At 37.4% G+C, this 13919-nt stretch overlaps 1 protein-coding gene across 2 annotated transcripts in view; it reads right to left on the minus strand.

Moving 5' to 3' along the window:
- Positions 1-13919, minus strand: part of NAV3 (neuron navigator 3) — a 258103-nt gene that overhangs the window by 66920 nt on the left and 177264 nt on the right. The gene's annotated exons all lie outside the window — the stretch shown is intronic.

Consider the following 13919-nt stretch of genomic DNA (forward strand, 5'->3'; position numbering starts at 1 on the left):
AGCCTTTTTCTCATGGGTGCATGCCACCAAAAAAGGATTTCCTGACAATACAATCAGCAGTATTGACAGAGAACGTGTTATACATCTCTCAAGAAACACAGACTGTCAACCCCTGCTCTGGGAGACTGAGGCAGAGAATGTGAATGAGAGAAAAGCTATTCTTACAGAATTGTCATCTATCTACTTGCACAAAAGATTTGTTTTTCCCACTGAAGGGAGGTGGATTATTATTTCTCATAACCTTCTCCACACAACTGTTTCTCCATTCTGTTACACTATGACTCTTAGCTTATTGCATTTTCCAACATTATAGCTGTATACTTCCAATTCTGCCATATCTTCACCTGTTAATCTTTGGGTTATTCTCAGTCCAGAATTTTAAAAGTATCCACTTTGTGCCTTACTGTGGGATTGTTCGCCTATGGTTTTAGCCATAAAAAAGTTACTTGTTTAATCTATCTGCCTTGGTGCCCTTTCTAACTAAGAAGGCTCCTAAAAGGAGGCAGTTCATCCTATTTTAAAATACATCAGAAATTTGAAGGGTGAAGCTCTTTCTCCCTCCTGGAGTACAAGGTTGATAAAGTCTATAACAGACACATAACCACTGCATAAACAAGTTAGGTCACATGTTGAGGCATAATGTTAAAAGTTCAAAAAACAAGATAGGGTACATCTTGTTCTGCTGCAGCCTATGTCACAGGCTGCCTTTTAGGTCAGACTGTACTTCACACTCAGCCCTACAGTCTAATTAAAACTGAGTTCTATCGCTACTAATCATTCAGAGAAAACTAAGAAAATACCAGTAAATCCTGTTTTGCAAGATTCAATTAACAGCAGTGACAATGCATTGTGTGACAATGAAATGTGTGCTGTGATGCACCAGAAAGTTCAGTGTGCTAGTCTTGTATCATAGCAACTGCAGCAAGCATTACCTTCATTTTGTGAAGCATAGAAAAGCACATTAGTAAGCTATGTTGGTGACAAGGTAAATGTATTTCAGAGAGCAAGAGTTTATTACAGTACTGTGCTTTCACTGCTAAGTACAATGAAAATAAATAAATTCATCTTCTGCAACATTACCAGGCAATATACATACAAGTTATTTTAAAATATGATTTCATATCTAAGCTATTGGATTATAGATTGCCACATTGACCTAAGAGCCCTCTCTGAAGCACTAGACATTTATAGTGCCTGTATTTTTCACTGCCTAATGAGATATGGAATTTCACTGATGATAAACGTCTTTACTGAGAAGTTAGGCATCACATAAGAATGTACCTTGTATAACTATTAAGATCAAGATCCTTAAAGATGAATAAAAACATAAATCTTTCAAAATGTGGTTTGTTTTTTATAAAGATTATATGACCTCATCAATAGATATTTTTAAAAGGAAACAGTCATAAAAAAATCCAAAGTACATGCAACATGAATTGTTGAGTTATGACAGCCACACTGATTAGTACTTGATCAGCAGTTTCTTGAGTTTACTGTAAGGCCCTGGGGACAAAGATCAACATTTAATTCCATATACCCATGTTTTCTCATTATTTTATTATATTTCATTTTTGCTGCTTCATTTTATGCCCATTTTTCTCAGTAATAAGATAGATCATCTGATTCACAAAATGTGAACATGGCATTTTTTCTCGACAGCAGAAATAGTCAGGCAAAAACGACCATGATCATACATTCATTCTGTTATGGCTTCTCTGTGGTGTTTCATACTCGTCACACCTCACTCACCAGGGGACTATTAGTAGGTTATGGGAACACTCATGGCCATCTTGTAAGATACACAGAAGATTACTTTGACACTTCCACTATTGACCTTCCTGAGTCGTCACTATATTTGTCTGGAATTTTTTTCTCTGACACTAGGTGCTCAAGATTTTCTAAATTTGAATAATTGCATCATAGAATCATTAGGGTTGGAAAAGACGACTAAGATCACCTATTCCACTCACTGTTAAACCCTCACCACCATATCCATTATCCACATCTCTAAATGCTACATTTGCACTTTTCTTGAACACTTGCTCCAGACTCTTCACAGCTTTGCTGTCCTTATCCAGACATGCTACAGGGTCTCAATGTCTTTCTTGTAATATGGGGGCTTTCATATATAAGATTTTCTAATAATATTCAGAATACCTAAAGAAATAGGATTACCCAAAATCTTCTTTCACGTAGGTCATTTTTCTATACAGAAACTGATTCCTTCTTGACATATATATATATATATAGTATGATATTTTGAATATATATAGTAAAAATGATAACTCTGGCAAAACAGACCATATAATGAAGTAATGAAGATCATTGTCCTGTGCTTATTTTACTGCATTGTCCAGAGTTGTTTTAACTTATCAGTCAGTTTAATCTCTTCTATTTTGCCACACAGTGCTTCTGCCTTTCCAGCCCCTTTTACTCGTGTCTAGATAGTACAGCTGTCATCAAACGAGTTAATGTAATTTCTGGATAATGAAGATGCCTCATGTAAAATTAGGAACACTTCCTAATGATTCATATTCATTTCTTCTTTAAACTAGCAAAAATATCTGATAAAGAAATTCAGTAAAATTTTATATGCATCACCTTCAGACTGCAAATCCATTCTTGGTATTCTGCAGCAAATTTTCACTGTAACTTTTGCTTTTGTTCCTCCTACCCCTCATCAAAACAGTATTGACATTATTCATTGTCAACCTACCTAAGGGACTTAACATAGGCTTTAATATACTGAAAAGGATTTATCTTTCATTTCATTTAATCTTTCATTTACTTTTCTCTTTTTCATGTATCCTACCCAGTTTCAGATACGTCAGATTAGCTCTCCTGTTCATTAATGCCTGATGTCGCTTCCCTTTATAGATGCACATCTTAGCTTTCCATAACTTTGGCAAAATCTTTCTTTTATTGTTGGGTGTCAGCCTCAGGTTGATTTTATTAGAAGAAAATTCAGCAACTGTAGTTGTGCTATCTGGGAGACTAAGGCTAAGAAAAATATGCCTTCTTTTGACAAATTCTGGCAGCCTTTTCTTTAGGAAAGCCTTGGATTCTTAGAGGAATAGAAGAACCCTGACGTTCAGCAAGTCATAATCTTCACATAAAGGATGTTCATTCTGCCTTTTCTGGGAGTAATCCTATCAAAGATGGCTAATTTTAAAATCTCTTCAAAGTCACACTTTGCTGGGCACAGACTTATAGTTATTTTTTATTCAGCAAACACCCAAAAGTCTCTACCCAAACGTGGAAGCTCAGCCACACCTCAATCTGCTGTGGTCTGGTGTTCAAAACACCGAACAGAGAGCAAGTCAGCAAGCCAGTTCACGTTGTGAATATATTTAACAGTTTCTAATAACTCAACTATATACTGGTATTTGTTCTCTAGGAACACTTCATTAATTTAGTACTCGTAAGATGTCTGCTCTAGGGATGGATCTGAATTTTGCATTAAAGCATGCTATGTCTTGTCATTTTTTGTGAAGTTGAAAGACTTCTGTAACAGAAGGAACTATATGAAGCATAATTGAAGACTCTTTGCAACGGTCAGGTTATTAGGTGACTGCTTCAACCAAAGTTTCTAAGAAGTTGGATAGGAATAAAGTATTTCAAATTTTCTTCAGTGCTGAGCATCTGACTTGCAAAGACATAATGCTTGCAAGTGTGCTCTTTGAAACTACCATGTGCTGTGGGGATATCTTAAAAATTAGACTACCAGCACCTCAAACTGAATATTAAATAAAACAAGGGGCCACATGTGATGAGTAACAAGAAATACACATAATTCAAAATAACTACTTTAAAAATGAATGACTCATCTCACAATATATAAAACAAGGGCTCTAGATTTCAGGGAAGGTTGTTAAAATAATGATTACCTGAAAATGCATCTGCTCAAGAAACTTGCATTAAGATGAAACAAGCAATCCTTTTGCTACTTCTATGAGGCATTACAAGTTATTTTCATACAGTATTGATATTAGTACTTCATTCTGATAATTATTACAACACTTCAGACATACAGAGGGCTGAATAGGAAACTGTAGTGCAGAAGGAATGCTTCTTCAATTTAGGAGGTAGAAAAAGCATGCCTAACCATGTGGCAGGCACAGAATAGTGGCTTCCCTCCCAACTCCTGGTTAGATTTGTGGACATCATATTAGAATCCTTACTCTGAAGCATACCTCATGCTAGCTGAGTTTGCCCAGGATTTTTATAGTAACATTTTCAATACACTTTCTGCTCAGAGGATCTGTGGTTTGGGCTTTCTTTAATGCATCAGATGTGCCTATCAGATTACCTGCACCAGCTAAAGCTCTAAAACTCATCCTCAATTTCTATCTTGGCTGCTTTAAATCCTAACATTTCTTGTGCACTTTGAAGCTAGCAATAACACTTCTGCTGGAAAAGACAGCCACTTCTGAACTGTGTTTAATTGCAGAAGGTCTCTGTGAATATTATAGAAAACTCAGTTCTCCACAAATTGCTCTAAATTCTTTAGTAAAATTCCAGCTACTCCAGGAAGTCTAGGAACCCACAACTTGCTATCTACACAGTTGGTTAGTTTCTACTATCACTCTTTGTCTCATTTAACTAGTGTGAGGTACTAAAAAAGATCTCTGTGATAATCCTCTTATTGGCCTTTCTGCTGCTTAGTTGTTCTGGAAATAGCAAGGTGTCTGAAGTCAAAACATCTAGTGCTTAACATCAGTATGTAGAGCTGAATGAAGATTATAAGCAAATCCCCACAAGTATTCTCTCAAATGGAAAGATAAGTTGCATTCAGCTGTGCTCATGTCACTTTTGTGTTTACTTTCCACAATTATTCAATTTTCTCTGCTTCTGCTTGAAAAAAAAAATCGAATTTTAAGTTCACACACTGAAATATATTAACCAAAGAAGGAATATCTTATATGGAATAAGACACTGTTTTTCACAGCAGGTGGACAAGCAGCAGTGTTCCAGGGCAAACGGGCAGTGAAACAAGACAAAAAATACTTTACCATACTGTACATAAAGACCTGCAAAAATATGAAACATTATGAGTGACCGCCAAAAGTACTGAGCAATGAATACTGAAGGTAAATGGGGTTGGACTTGATGATCTCTTGAGGTCCCTTCCAACCCCTATGATTCTATGACAAGAACAGAGAGTTCACAATCCGTGTTAGCTCCACGGATACATAAAACTATTCTCCTTTCATGGTTCTTGTTTTAGAAAATCAAAGCTGTGTTTAATTGCAAAGAAGACACATTCTTTACTCAGAGGGTGGGTGAAGCACTGGCACAGGCTGTGGATGCCTCATCCCTGGAGGCACTCAAGGTCAGGTTAGATGGGGCTTTGGGTAGCCTGAGGTGATGGGTGGCAGCTCTGCCCATGGCAGAGGGGTGGAACTGGGTAGGCTTTATGGTTGCCTCCAACACAAACCATTCTCTGTGACTTAGGGAATCACAGGTTGACAAAGGCAGGTACATACAATGGTTAAGACTGAAGGGATATGAGTGATACAACTTAAAATCAGATGCCCACAGTAGAAAGACTGAACTTAGTGCAACTTTCTCTATGCTGCTTGCACAAGTTTAGCCCTGCAAAAAGAAGACAAAACTCATTTACCACGAGTTAATGCTTAAGCTAGTCCCACACACTTAAATCCATTAAGTAGTGAACACAGTACATCAATCAGCCTCCATAACATACTGCACAGAGGTGCATTTTTCTTTCCTTCCATGTATCAGTAAAATGGATATCAGCATGAAGTCCAGGGTGCTGCCATGAACCATCATCTTCCCTGTATTTCAGCACATTTCAGGAAGAATAAGATTCAGCCCTAAAATAAAGGCTCTACAGCTACTCCCCTAACTGACTTTTGACAACATAAACTCTCTCTTAGCTCACTAAGAAGACAATGTAAGAAAATAATTGAACTGCTCTACTCAGAGCAATTCCTCAATAGCATGTTAATATATCAGCTGGAGAACTTTCTCCTTCAAAGGTCAGTTCGTCATGAATTAATCCATTTTACATTTTCTACTGTGAGCTCACCAGCTTATTATTCATAAAACAGCTATACTGACCCCTCACACACGAATTCAAGATGGCACAGAGTTCATAAGATCAGTAATTTTTTAATCCACAGACTGCCACAGCAAAATCCTAGGCCCTGAATCAAACCAGAAACTGTCCAGGGTTATAAATTTCATTATAGCTATTCTATCCTCATAGCTAAATTAAAATGTAGTCAGTTGGACTCATACTTCACTGCCTTTTCCTCAGTAAGTTTAATGCATTACCTGTCATACTAAAACAAGGCAACCACTGAAACATTAATCCTGCATTACTTTGGGGTCACTGATAGAAAATCATGTCATGTACATTTCCAAATGCATTTATTTAGCATATTCTAAAGAAAAAAATGTTTACAATTAGGAAGAATAGCAATATATTTATGGATTAGCTTTCATCTAGCATCACTTTGGGAAGATTTTTGGTTTATACTTGAAAAAAATGTTAGAAGAAGATGCTGTTAGAAAATTGTTTCCTACTAATGCGCAAGAGCACAATTAGAGTAAAATGTGTTTTTGCAAGGTTAATACGTTTCCATATTTCTTTTTCCACATTTTAAATATGTTCTTCAAGAAATAAATTTGGCTTTAGAGCCTTCAGGAAAAGAAAAAAAAGAATTGATAGAAGATTTACATTTCTTATGATAACTTTATATACCTCAATTCTCACAGCTCAGGGCCTGAACAATTCTTAATCAGAATCTTCTTCAGTTTGCACTTATTTCTGAATATAATGCTTAGTATAACATTAGAGGGACAGTGGAAAGTCATTAACTAGCTCTAAATTCATAACAGAATATAGCTGCTATCACAAGAAGGAATTTGTAAAACTGAATTAGGCGTTACCTAAATAAAATAATAAATATCCAACTTAAAATAACTTTTTTTTTTCCTGCATGAGACAGATAAACAGCATCTATATTTAATTACATTTCAAACAGGCTATGGAAAATACTAATACATGGTCTGAAACAAGATGGAAGGAAATAATTCCATGAAGGACTGTTGACGATATCATAACAAACCAATGGATAAAAGCTTTTGATGGCATTATATTCCTGCTGCTGTTTGTTATGTTTTTAATACACTGTTTGGATCCAAAGGATGTTTAAATTTTTCAAATGATTCAGACAAGTTAATTAACACCAGCTGAATAGACATAAATAAACAAATTACAGAGCCTATGCAATTCTTCAGAAAACAAAACCAACTTTACTTCTTGCTTCCTTGCCCCTTCATTCTGTATGTGGTTAATTTGCATCCCCTCAAAACTGACAGACATGAGATCCTGCAAGCATAAAGAAATATCTCATCGTAACCACAATTGGATTTAAAGAAAAATAATTTTAAAAACACTCTGAGATAAGCACAATTTGCCATTCACCTCTGCAAACTGCCAGTCAGATTCAGCTGAGGGGAGGAAGGGGTGCTGAGAAAAATCCAAGCTCTTTACTCAACCTTGCCTAATCAGCACATGAAGAAACCAAGCAGATCCTGCTGATAATTTTTCAGATAACTCTTCCCAGTAATTTCTTGCCTGATGTCAGAGTTTTGATTTATTGGTAACATCCTCTATGTGCATAGTTTCTTACCTTTAAGAACTGTTGTTAGAACTATCTACTCTGTTTTTGCTTACTTGCTGAGATTTATTTTTTCCTGCTAATGACTGAATTCAATCTAAAGAAAGCACATACATAGCTATGTTAGCAGAATGATGCAACCCAAATCTCTGTTCATTCTGATCATGATTCTTTTTTTCTATAAAACTCCAACATTTAAAACCAGCAGTTTTACAGCTTTCCTGTTGAAGTAAAGCAAGGTTGGCAACTGTTTCTGGCTTTTGACACACAGTTGTTACCCCCCATACTTTTCTTCCCTTCTTCCCTTCTTCCCTTCCCTTGCTTCATTCCCTTCTTTCTCTCTTTGGAAGGAAGGGTGTCCTCCCACATTCCCCTTCTTCAATGCAATTTCTCCCTGCATTTCTGAAAACAGTGACATTTTGAAAGGCTATTGTTTTGTCGAGTTAAGCAACTGGTTGTGACTGTGGAAAAAGCTGCTAGGTTGATGTCTGAAGTGGCTTTTAATAGAAACCTTCACCACTGAAAATCTTTGAGAGCTTTATCAACATAAATATGTTCAGGTAAGAAGGTAAGCCTATTATCTGAAGCCTAATGGGCTTACTTGCTTATAGTCAGCATCATGACAACAACCTGGCTAACAAACAATATGAACACAAAGCTGTTTCTTTTTTTTTTTTTCGAGGCTGTTGCTTGCACTTGTCACTCTTCTTTTAGTTTGCTAAGTAAGATCCAGATTACTGCTTTAGTATGAAGGAGAAAGGAACTTTCTCTTCATTCTGAATGGCCTGATTTTTAGTGTCACTTAAGTATGGAAAGAAGGCTTACATGTTCATGCTTTGTACACATCTGGCCCTCAGGTCCTTGCTCGTTGCTCCTGGCTGATCAAAACTACTGACTGATTTTAATTACGCTTTTCAAAAAACATAATGGCTCAAAAACAGTATAGCTTGTACTTCATAATATAACAGGGAGTCATGCAAAGACAGAATAAAAGGAAACACACAGTGTGAATTAATTATACCACATCTATGTGATTCTGTGCAAAAAAAACCCACAACTAATTGTAATATTTTGTGCATCATAAACTTTTCTGCGTTCTTCCAAGTTACAGTGGAATATAGCACAGTGACAGATGTTTCCTGGTGGCTTTGCAATATTTTGCACTGTAAACAATTTCCTTTGATAAGTACCTAAATTCTTTAGAAGCCTATGGTCCTTCTGGATAAGAGAACATTTTGCTTGGATGTTTTTAACCCAAAGCTCAGAGAAACAGACCAATAAAGAGGCCCTCTTTTCAGCCACAAAGGTGGCAGCACTAATGCATCTCACTGTGAATTCCCTTTCAAATGAATGAAAGTACTAAAATTATCGTCATTGCCAGATTGACTGAATGAGAAAAATGGTACCTGTGGATTCAAGACACTCTTGACACAGCTTGTCATCATGGTTTTGATGGTTTTAAAAAGGGGACCCATTTCAGTCTCTGTCTCCTAATCATGTTCAGAAGATAAATAATGAATGATATCCCCGGAGTTATACAAACAGCTGCCTGAGAGGATTTATTACTCTTAACACATCAGAACCGAAACAAGTGCTTAATGAATGTGGTTCTAGATGACCTTCAGGGATTCCAGGGTGATGGGGATGCAAGCTGAGTACAGCACCAAGGGGCAGAAAGAGATGATGGGAGAGAATGAGAAGTAATAAAAGCCCTTTGGCTCATCCTCTCCAGGCTGTGCTTGTGTGCTAGAGGAGTGGTAGCAGCAGGAACAGACTGAATGGAAGAGACACTGGCATGTGAGAAGCTTAGTATACTCACAAGACCATGAGTTCCAGGCCCACAGTAACCTACCCAGGACAGTTACCTGCATGGCCCTGGTAGCAGCTAGCTTACTATGCTGCACAGGACAACTCACCTCAGAACCAGTTTTAAACTCTACAAACTGAATGAATCTATCTCCTGTGGAAGAAGGGACAGGCAACTCAGAAAGAGTACGAAGTTGTTAAGAGGTACAGAGAGAAAATTAGAAAGTCAAAAGCCCAGCTTGAACTCAACCTGATTGCTGGGGCAGAAAAGAACAAGAAACTTCTACAAATATATCAACAGTAAGAGGAGGATGAAGGAGAATCTCCATTCCTTACTGGATGTGGCTGGGAACACAACCACTGAGGTTCTCAATGCCTTCTTTATGTCTGTCTTTAAAAGTCAGACCAGTTATCCTCAGGATACTCCACTCTCTGACCTGGAAGTCTTAGTTGGGGAGCAGAACAAAGCCCCCTCGATTCAGGAGGAAACAGCCAGAGACCTACTACTCCAACTGGACTGACACAAGTCCATGGGGCTGATGAGATTCAACTGAGAGTGCTGAGTGAACTGGCAGAGGTGATAGTCAAGCCATTTTTCATCATCTATCAGAGCTCCTGGTTGACTGGTGAAGTCCCAAAAGACTGGAGGCTTGCCAATGTGAGACTCCCACATACAAAAAGGGTTGTAAAGAGGATCCAGGGAACTACAGGCCTGTTAGCCTGACCTCAGTGCCAAGGAAGGTTATGAAGCAGATTGTCTTGAGACAACAACCCCAGGCAACACTACAGGCTTGAGGCAGAGTGGCTGGAACACTGTATAGAGGAAATGGACCTGGGGGTATCGGTTGATGCCTGAACATGAGGGCTGCAATCAAAACGTGTTTTCAGTACAACTTATCTTTGTGGCTGTGTGAACTTTTACATGGTTTTAGTAACACAAAAAGCAAGTTCATCCTTTGTTGTTTCCACCCCAAAAAGACCAGAAAATTCCAACTTGCTAAGTGGGGAAACAGTGTTATCATAAGCCCCCTGTCCTCCCCTCCCCCCCAAAAAAATTCCATAAAAACTATGCATTTTTTTTTCAATGCAGTTATTCCTTGTGAAAAAAAAAGAGAAGAAAATACAGTAATAGATGGGCAAGAAGCCTGCAGTTCTCCTGGAAACAGAAGAAAAAGGAACAACATCCTCTTCACTTCCTGCTGAGAGAACAAAGAATGAAAATACTCTGTAAAGTTACACAGATAATTAGCCTGCAGGAAAGCCCTCAAAAGACAAGAAAGATGTGGAAAGATGATAGACTGTGGTGGAGAGACACTGGATGCATACTGCATGGAAGTTAGCCACAAAGGTCAGAGCAGAGAGTATGAGGAATGAAACTGCTGCACTGTTTCCACCCTGGACACAGAGCAGAGGCAAAGGGAATTACAGACACCAGCACATGGCATGTAGCAATGAGCCATTCCCATGCAATGCAGCCATGGAAATAATAGTGTGTCTACGTTACTCAATTATTTTGTGTGTTTATTTTTCACCTGTAAATGTCCTGTTCTGTTCCATTTAACCCAAAATTCAGATAATCTCTGCTTCCTGACAGACTGGATAAAATTATCAGAGATAGGCAATGAATGAGCAGAGGCTACTGGAATAACGAGAACAGACTATGGCAGGATGGGAACTCTGATACAAACTTACCATACAATATTTACTACTACAGCTCTACGAACAACCACTGTGTTTGATGTCAACAGCTTTTTCCCTAATAAAAATATTAATTTTCAAGTGTAAGCCTCAAAATGTCAATTTCCAGAATAAGTATAGGTTTACTGGGATAACTATGTATCACACAATGTCACAAAAAGGTTTTGAAGGAATGCATTTAAAGATGAAGGGATACTTAACCTTAATTTTTGTAACAAGGACATTATGCTAATGCATTTTCTCACATATATACATGATAGGAACAACTAAGAGAGAAGTAACACTTATGCAACTATTTAACTGCTAAGAAGTACACCAAAACTATCCTTTTCCCTTTGCAGCAGTACAGAAGAGTTCCATGCCAAAACCACCACTCTCTTATCTTGACTATATCTCTTCAATCACTGCAAAGGCAAAGGAGCAGTAGTATCACGGAGACAATTCTTCATTCACCTTAGTAGATCTTTTGACTTCTTCCAAAGAAACAGCAAAACAAAACTGAGCTAGGCCTTTGACCTTCTTCCACTTCTTGCTGATTCACTGGCTTAAGAAAAACACTTACTTCCTCATCCTTTCTTCAAAGCCCTGCTCTTCACATGGCAGCTCTCAATGTTCCCACAGAGGTTTGCATGACTCACTTTGAACACCATGTAGAACTTAAATAATAATAATCCCATTCTAATTGTCTGATCATAAGATATTTAAACACAGATGACTGTTATAAAACTAATAATGAAATGAGTTAAAAATTCAGTTTTTCGTCTTTATGAAAACTGGAGGCTGGAAATATATACACACCATTCCAAAGTAAGTAAGCTACAGGGTACTCTAAACTCGAGAGTGAAGCATGATACACGTTTTTCCCCTCCTCAAGTGCTGCTTACTTTTTCTCCTTGAGAAAAGGGTCCTGATTCATGCACTAGAGTAAGTACACTTCTTTTGGCCTCAGATTCATTCTTTAGAAACACAGACATCGAGCCAAAAAGTCGTTGGAATTAGTGATTGTGAAGAGAAAGACAAGAGAGTCCCAAACCAACGCCTAAATCCAAAGCTAGTTGCAGGAGCCTACATACAGACTTTTACATGGTTTGACCAGATGAAGCCGTCAGCAGCATTTCCCACATGCTACAGGTATGTGCAAAACACCACAGGGTTCCTGCTTCTTAAGACAAAAAGGCAAACTTCAAAAAGCCATTGCATTTCCATTCACTAATGCAAGTTTTATTCTGAAAGTTTGCATTCCCTCTGCTCATGTTAAGACATGCCGAGCAGTTGGCCATGGTCTGCCCATAACACAGTGATGTCTTGAAGCCTGCTGAGAGCAATGAGCTAGTTGGCCTCTAGCCTTTTGCTGCAATGCTGCTATTAAAAGCATTCAGCATAGTTGAACAGGACTGACTGCTGGTTCAGACCTCTGGTCATACTCAACTCTGTCAAACAAGATGGCTTACACTTGGGAATTTTGAAGCCTACAACCCTGTAAAACAAACAAGCCAACTGTGCAGTGTGAGTCCAGCTTCTTACATCTTCTTCCCTTTCGACTAACAAAATCGTCTGCTAGTAGAATTCAAGACATTTTTTTGAAATGAAGAAATAAATAAAGATAATTGGTAGATGGTAGATCTTCAGTTGGTTGAATTTTGTTTGTCTTTTTTTTTTTTTTTTTTAAATGATACACAAACTTCTAGCAGAGTTTGAAGGAAATCCACACTATTTTATTTATGGCAATATTTCTGAAACTCGTTTCTTCTAAAATCCCCTACCTAGGAGGACTTGCAAAAGCCTAAGTCTCTTGGGGAAGAAAGAAAACAAACTGAGCTATAAACTGGCTTGACAAAATAAATCTGAAAGTGAAAAGCAACAACAAGTGACAAAAATGAAATGTATTTCATAAAGTAGTGCATGATTAAATGCTAGAGCCTAGCTAGTGTTCTTAAAGGAATTAGGGATCTGTAAGAATAATGGGAATATTTTTATATTAGAATGAACATGAGAAACTTTACATTCTTAGGTATAAATCATCCTTAAATATCTTTGTTCTAGGATTCAGACTGTCCTAGAACTTTCCCTTGGAGAAAAGAAGTCTCCATCATTATTAAACCATAATTTATTTCTGAGTGACTCAAAATTCTAAATTAGATTACATGCGGCATTGCTCTCCTTTACAATGTGTAGAATTGGGGTGAACAGGTAGCTTAGGGTAAACTAGCTTAGGTGCTTAAAAATGTGACACCTAAGCAGTTATTAATATGATTAAATGGTCTCATTTTCTCAAGATATTGCACATCCTTTAGTCTGCTGAGAAACAGTCTGCCTAAAATTATAGCAAATAATGCATCTGAGCAGGGAAAGCAGGAAGGATTCCTATTTGAATTTCTTTCTATCTAGCACTCCCATGTCAGACAGATTAATTTACATCTTTATATTATCTGAACATATTTTTTTTCCTCTTTTTGTTTTTAAAGTTTGAAGGGGGAGAAGTTAGCTTACTCCAGGGTACTAAGTTTCCATCTTTTACACATTGCTGCTTTCCATTTGTCTGAAATCAACGAACTGTACCAGTACCAAAAAATAAAAATAATAATAATAATAGTAATAATGAGAAACTGGCAAGATGTTCTGCTTAATGCTGCATGAAAAGATTCTTCTATCTCAAAGTTAATCATTTATGAATGCACTGTACATCAAACTTGATAGCTTTTCCCATAGAACGATTGTGCTTGACTATCATTTTAAGTGAGATAGATTTGATGAATATTCATG

Source organism: Cyrtonyx montezumae, unplaced genomic scaffold (genome assembly GCF_038088225.1).
Source record: "Cyrtonyx montezumae isolate F1298 unplaced genomic scaffold, pur_monq_1.0 scaffold_3, whole genome shotgun sequence".
Classification (NCBI taxonomy): domain Eukaryota; kingdom Metazoa; phylum Chordata; class Aves; order Galliformes; family Odontophoridae; genus Cyrtonyx; species Cyrtonyx montezumae.